At 32.4% G+C, this 7552-nt stretch overlaps 1 long non-coding RNA gene across 1 annotated transcript; it reads right to left on the bottom strand.

The window, feature by feature from the left end:
* Positions 1-470: 470 nt before the first annotated feature.
* On the bottom strand, positions 471-4102 carry LOC145807628 (uncharacterized). The gene is made up of 3 exons (XR_014350885.1): positions 3860-4102; positions 2001-2084; positions 471-593 (listed from the first exon to the last, which is right to left on the bottom strand). It is a non-coding gene; the product is annotated as an uncharacterized LOC145807628 (long non-coding RNA).
* Positions 4103-7552: the final 3450 nt, after the last annotated feature.

Genomic DNA, 7552 nt, shown 5'->3' on the forward strand with positions numbered 1-7552 from the left:
AAAATATTAAAAATATAAAAATTTCTATTTTTTTGCGACAGTATACTACTGTCGCAAAAAATATTAAAAAAATAATAAAATTTTTATTTTAAATAATAAAATTTCTATTTTTTGCGACAGTTTAGTACCGTCGCAAAAGGTAAAACCTATGACAAAATCAATAAAAATATTAAAATTTTCTATTTTTTGCGACAGTATAGTGCCGTCACAAAAAAAAAAAAAAAATCCTCTGATAAAATTATTAAAAATATTAAAATTTCTCCATAATAATTACATAATAATATAAAAATTCCTATATAAAAATAACAATTTCTCCATAATAAAATACTCTTCCATTCATAATTACACATCAACAAAACTATTCCACTACATAATGTTCCATAATCATATATAATGTTTAAATACATGATTTTGTTCATAATTCAAAATAACATAAATCAAAATTAAATGTTTTTCTCATCATTCTTTGTAAATAACAAAAACAAAAGTTCATCATGCTAATCCTTCTCTATTTGCTCTGACATCATCTTTAATCTTGCATTTTCTTGTCTCAATTCTGTCATCTCAGCTTTTGCTGATTCAAGTTCATCATGCTAGAGGAACAAAAAAATGTTATATATAAGTTAATCAATTATGATAAATTCAAATGTATATTCCAAGTTCCAACATACAATCTCACAAACCAGAAAAGAACTAGAGTATACATAAGAACAGATTTAATTTATGAGAAGTTAAAGAATTCAGCACACAAAAAAAAAAAAAAATGTAATGAAAGACATCATTTACCTTTTTTGACTTCGGCTAAATAAAGAATTTAGTCCACAACTTATCTAATTTGTGTTTAAATGTTCCAAACACCTCCTTTCAAATTTTATAACCGAAAAGAGGTACTTTGGTTGAAATTTAGATAAAATTTGGATAGAAACAAAGTTGGAACCGTTTAGATCAATTAAATTGACATAATTGAAATATTATAAACCAAAATGAAACATAAGGCATATTTTAAGGACAGACAATATATTTAACCATTTTTACTTTTGTGGTCTGCAATAAAATTTGAGGTATCAATCACTTGGGAAAGATAACCCTTCAATTTAATGCTTCAATTACTTATATCAATTTATCTAAAACTTGCCTAATGATTCAAACATCTATATAGAGTTAATGGGCTCTGAAGACCTAGGGATCCTAAGATCACAAGAATTCAAATCAAACAAATTTTTAATACAAAAATTCAATATTCTTTTGGTGAAAAAAATGGGCACCAAAATTTGAAGTCATCACATGGCAAGATTAATTAGTATATTCAGATTCCTAGAGCATTCAACAATGAGATACCAAGAAAAAGGGTACTCAATGGCTTTGGTCAATTATAACCTGCTGATAAATAAAATATGAGACAATTCATAAATGTTAAGGTTTTTTTTTATTACAATTGAATCAGACTTTATCCATTTTGTCTAACTATTTTTTACATATTATATTATCACAATGTTAAAACAAGTTCTTGATTAAGGCCCTTCTTGTTTTTTTTTTCAATGCACATAACTAATTACAAAATGGATTACAGAATACTATAGTCATATACATCAGACACACGCCACGGAAAAGGTTCATTTCACCATTATGTTCCGTGATTCTGTGTCCATAGAATTATTGTTTCTCTTTCTTTTCTATCAATCTGCTCGCTACCTAAATTATGAAAACATGTAAATTTATTGTCTGATTTCAATAATTTGTTTAGGGTCTGTTTGAATAGAGTGAAAAATATGATGAAGAATGAAAGAAAATTTAGTTTCACACGTGCATTTGGTTAAGATGAATTGTTTGTGAGAGAGTAGTAAGAAAATAGAGACGATAAGAACAAGCCAGAGAAGAAAAAATATATATGTTGCATGAAACTAAAAGCCAAGTTACAAAGGCCAAACTTTCAAGTGCATTTTGAGGATTAGTGAAGATGGTTTCGTGTCATTGTAATAGCAAATTCTGTGTTTAATTACCTCTTTCCTAGTGCCTGAGCTCTTGAGGTTTGGTGAAGATGGCTTTGAAGTGCTTTCTTCACAGAATTGTCCTCTTGTTCCACCCTAAAAACATGTAAATGAAAATTTTATGCCATTGATCTTCAAAACATTGATATACAAAGCACTTTCTTTTTTTCTTTTTTCTTTTTTTTCTATTACAATTAGTAGACAGGGAATAGGAAAAGAGAAAATTGCATCACTTCAAACGCACTTCAAATATACAGGTAGCTGTTCGAGTTTAAATTAACGATTTTGTTTTTTTTCAGTAGCAGGTATCCTATCTTTGATGGATTTCAATGTGACTCCAACATGACAAAAGAAATTAACTGACCAAATAATGACCAGTAAGAGACTCCCTATGGGGGCTTGCAAGTTGCAGCAAAAAAACAAAGGTTACATTTTACAAAGATTTTAATGCAGACTAAAAATAATCTCACACTTGAAACAACATGCCGATCTCACTCTTTCCCAGTAAGAACAACAGGACAAACCAATGCAGTTCACACAAACTAAACTAGTCCAGTAACGCCTGCATCATAAAAAATATCCATTAACCAATTACAGAGTTTAGTATTAGCATAATGAAGGATCGTGCCCACTACTATACCCAATTCTAACAATATTAAGCTTCATCGACTGGAACTCATTCATCCAGTTTGCAATCGACTGAACATTTTCTCAAAATTTTCCACCTGTAAAAGACACTTTCATCTGAATTGAGCAAATCAAGTTAAAAGCATACTTTGTTACAAATCTCTTGGTTGATAATATTATCACATTGTGTCTATGGGGTTGCCATAGTCAAAGATGAGCGAAGATGAAAACAAGCAATAGGCCAAATAATTACCAAACCTCATCCTCAAACCATTTGAGTTGTAACAGTCACAAATTATTGTTCTAAGAAAAAACCAAATTTCCCCCTTTCTTGTTATCAAGTTAGTCTCAAATGTAATGCATATCAAATTGTACTTGTATTTATGTTTGTGTCAGGTAAAATTTCAGAGAAGAGGGACAAAGGTACTCACTTTAAACCACCAACTTTACACTACAAAATGCTTGACACCACCGAATGACCTCACAACCTTACTCCAGTACTTGTAATGCCTCTCTTCGTCCCTTGAACCAAAGTCAGGGTCTGCTTGAAAGAATACCTTCCCATCTCAAAACAAACAATACTAATCGAATGGAGATTCGGAGTACAAATCTCCAATGACTCTACCTCATTCCGAGAATAGAAGTTCCAGAGCGACAACATCTTCAACTTTGAAGAACATATCTTCAAATTTTGCATCCCATAACAAGACACAAGAACCAAAGTCTCCAAATTCGAACATCCTGAATTCAAACATTATTGAATTTAATTATATCAGAAAGGGAAAAAATGGAACACTCATATTGATCAGCAATCAGTGGCTTATAATGACCAGTAACTAAAGGATCTCTTACAAATTCTTAGTCATCCTCATACCAGTGACTTATGTATCAAACAAAGGGTTAGAAATCAAAGAAATAAAATACCTCATAAAATACCTCACACATTTTTACAAGGTAAATAATAATAATAATAATAATAATAATAATAATAATAATAATATTAATAATAATAATGTTAAGCAATAGTCTAGCATTAACATAACAAGTTTTGAAACACACAATTCTCCAACCAAAACCCACAAATTTTTTAATGCCAACCTATTCAAAACCTCTTAAAATCAACAGTACACCCACTTCTTGAAATGATTTCCTAAACCCCAAATTGGACTAATTTTATTCTATTTTGATTCATTCCTTTTTCCCCCATAGAATTCAGAGAGCCCATTAGAGAGAGAGAGAGAGACCTTCTGAAAGAAGGATGTTTGCGATGCTTTTCACCGGACCCATTGCCCTCCGAACTACCCTTGGAGTCCTCTTGCTGCCGCTTCTGCGACATTACCGATGCTCGCAGAAAACAACCACCACCACTAATAAGCTACTATGGCTATGGCGGTGGGGGCAACATAGAGATATAGAGGAACCGACTGGAATGAGAGAGTCGAAAAAAGAGTCAAAAGAAGCGTACCGTCTCGCCGCCGAACTAGTCTTCCCGCTGCTGAACCAGTCTCGCCACCGATTGAAACCCTTCCCCTTCAACCCCAATCTCTCTTCAAACCCTCTATCTTTTCTCTCTCAGATAGGTTTGCTCATTGTTTTGAAAGTGTTGTGAAATTAAGGGCTCTACAAGCCTGAAAGGAAATGAAAAAAAAAAGGGGGAAAAGGCAGAGGGGAAAAAAAGGGGGGAAGTTTGGGCAGGCCGTAGGATGAGTTAGTGAAAAAGTAGGGAAATTTGTTTTATTTTTATTTTAATGATTTTTTTTTATTTGGTAGAAGCAGGGGTAATATTTTAATGAAAAATATTTTTTGTTAAAATAAAGTTAATTTTTTATGGTCAAATGAAAAATATTTTTTTGTGACCCATTTTTTTTTGTTATTAAAAATCAAAAGTTAATTTTTTGTGGTAGAGAAGAGGGAGCGGCAATAGTAGTGAATGTGGTGGATAAGAGGTGGTGGTGGTGGTAGTGGTGGTGGTGGTGGTGGTGGTGATGGCAAATGAGATTAGTGGTGAAGTTGTAGTATTGGTAGAGGAGATGGAGTGGCGGTGGTGGAGAAGAGGTAATAGTAATAGTAGCAGTAGTGGTGGTAGCAATGGTGGTAGTGGCGTGGTAGCGATGGTGTTAGTAATGGTAGTCATAGAGGTGGAGTGGCAACAGTGGTAATAATGGTAGTAGTGGAATGATATTTGCAGTAGTGGTAAAGGTGATAGAGGAGATGGGTGGTGAGAGAGAGATAAGTGAGAGACAGATAGAGAAGAGAGATAGAGAGAGAGAGAGACAGAGTGATGAGCGAGAGAGAGACAAAATTGTCACTAAAAGTGCATTTTCTTGTAGTGGAGAGCTCGGTAAATAGAGAAAAGGGAAGAGAGAGAGTGAGCAAGGTGAAGAGAAAGAAGAGAGATGCGAGAGATAGAGAGAAAAAAATTATAACAGATTCATGAAAAAAATTAAAATTATAATTGTTAATATTTATAAAATTTATCTCTTATTTGTAATTATTTTTTGAAACTCAACCTGTACTGAAATTTCTCCAAATACATATAACATTTATATATATATATATATATGCTGGTAGGGATAGATTCAAAATTATCCTTATGAAGTATAAAAACATGTTTGAGGTGCAAATTCTTATAACAGTGAACATACATGAAGATCAAGCATCAGCACCCTCCCTTCCAGCAAAAGGATCATGAGAAGAGATAAACGAGAGAGAGACAGAAAGAGATGAGCAAGAGAGCGAGAGAGAAAAAAAGAAGAGAGAGAGAAGAGAGACAGAGAGAGAAGATAGATGAAAGAAATAAGGAGAAAAGAGATGGATGAGAGACACAGAGAAAAAGAGAGAGAGAGATAAAGACAGACAGACAGACAGACAAAGAAGAGTAATGAGTGAGGGAGAGAAAGAGAAAAGAGACAGAGACACAGAGAGAAAGAGCGAGACGGACAGACATAGAAGAGTGATGAGTGAGAGAGAGAGAGAGAGAGAGAGAAGAGACAGAGACAAATAGAGAAAGGGAGAGACAGAGAGATAGGAAGATGAAAAAATGGGTGAAAAGAGAAATGTTCAAAAGAGTAAGACGATGTCGTTTATAGTAGATCGATAAATTGAGAAGGAGCTCGATAAATAGAGAAGATGAGAGTAAGAGGGTGAACAAGGCGAACATAGTGAGGGAGAAATAGACAAATAGACAAGTAGACAGAGAGAGAGAGAGAGAGAAGAGTGATGAGTGAGAGAGAGACATGGAGAGAGATAGACAGAAAAAAAGATAGAGAGAGATAGAGGGAGAGATAGAAAAAGAGAGAGAAGCAAGAGATGAGCGAGAGATAGACAAAAAAAGAGAGAAATAAAGCGAAAAGAGATGAATGAGAGAGAGACACAGAAAAAAGAGAGACATAGAGAGATAGAAAGATAAGAGAGAGAGAGAGAGAGAGAGAGAGAGAAAAGAAATGAGAGAGATAGAGAGAAGAGAGATGAGCGAGAGAGACAGAGAGAGAAAACAGATGAAAGAGATAGAGAGAAGAGAGATAGGCGAGAGACATAGAGAGAAAATGAGAGAGAGAAACAGACAGACAGAGAAAGAAGAGAGAGAGAGAGAAACGAATACCGTTGAAAGAGAGAGACAGAGAGACAGGAAGATGAAAAAATGAATGAAAAGAGAAACGTTATATCAAAAGAGTAAGACGACATTGTTTTTTTTAATTTTTTTTGCGACAGAAAAATACCGTTGAATTTATTCAAACCATTTTGTGACTGTATATATATGAAGCTGTCTCAAAACCACAATCATTGTGCTAGATTAGAGTTTTCCAAAAACTCTTTTGAGAAAATTATACTTTCTTGTTTTCCGTGTTATATTGTTTTTACTGAATTTTTTTAATATTTTAAGTATTTTTTTTTTCATTTTTAGGCACACCTAACATAAATACACCTAAAAATTAAAAAAATTGTAAAAAAATCTTTTAAAAATTCACTAAATACCAAAATACAATAATTCAATACATTTTTTTTTTGTATTTTTATGTATTTATTAATTTTTAAAAATATTTTTTCATAATTTTTTTTTAGATACATCTAAGTAAGGTGCATCTAAAAAAAATATTTAAAATTTTAAAAATATTCACTAAAAAAAAAAACACGAAAATCACTTTTTGTGACGGCAGAAAATGCTGTCTCAAAAAGGCAGAGCATTTGCGACGACAATATTTGCCGTCTCAAAAAATGAGAGCATTTGCGATGGTATTTTCTGCCGTCGCAAATACTCTTATTTTTTGAGACGGCAAATTGTGCCGTCGCAAATGCTCTCCTTTTTTGAGAGGGCAAATGATGCCGTCACAAATACTCTGTTTTTTTGAGACGACATTTTCTGCCGTCGCAAAAAGTGACTTTTTGAGATGGCAAATGTGCCGTCGCAAATAGTTCCGTCTCATAAACCCACTTTTCTTGTAGTGTCAAATCTCTCCCCCCTCTATTCAAATTGAATATATATCTCACGGTGTGCATTATCATGGACGGAATTAGTATTTCATCACCACAAGAGTCAAAAGATAAATAACATTTTTTCATCATATAGACAAACATACATGTATGTACAATATAATATATAAATTATATTTATATATATTAAAAAAATCAAATATCATATCAACAATCTTCAATAAAATAAATAAATTTTTTAGAATAAGATAAAAAGAGAATGAAAGATAGGAGAAAAATGAGATAAAATTAAATATTATATATATATATATATATATATATTTAGAAGTATTATAGAAAATAAAATTTTTCACAAAAGTAAAAGAGTCATGGCTCCTTATAATCTTCTCTTAATTTTGTCCATATCCATTACCTATTTGGATATATTTGAATTCAACATTTATAAATTAACTTTGTTGAATTGAAAGTTCTTATGATTCCCTCATCCGTTGATTCTCAGTCATCTC

The sequence above is a fragment of the Camellia sinensis genome, chromosome 14 (assembly GCF_055761805.1).
Source record: "Camellia sinensis isolate YWXY chromosome 14, ASM5576180v1, whole genome shotgun sequence".
In the NCBI taxonomy this organism is placed as follows: Eukaryota; Viridiplantae; Streptophyta; class Magnoliopsida; order Ericales; family Theaceae; genus Camellia; species Camellia sinensis.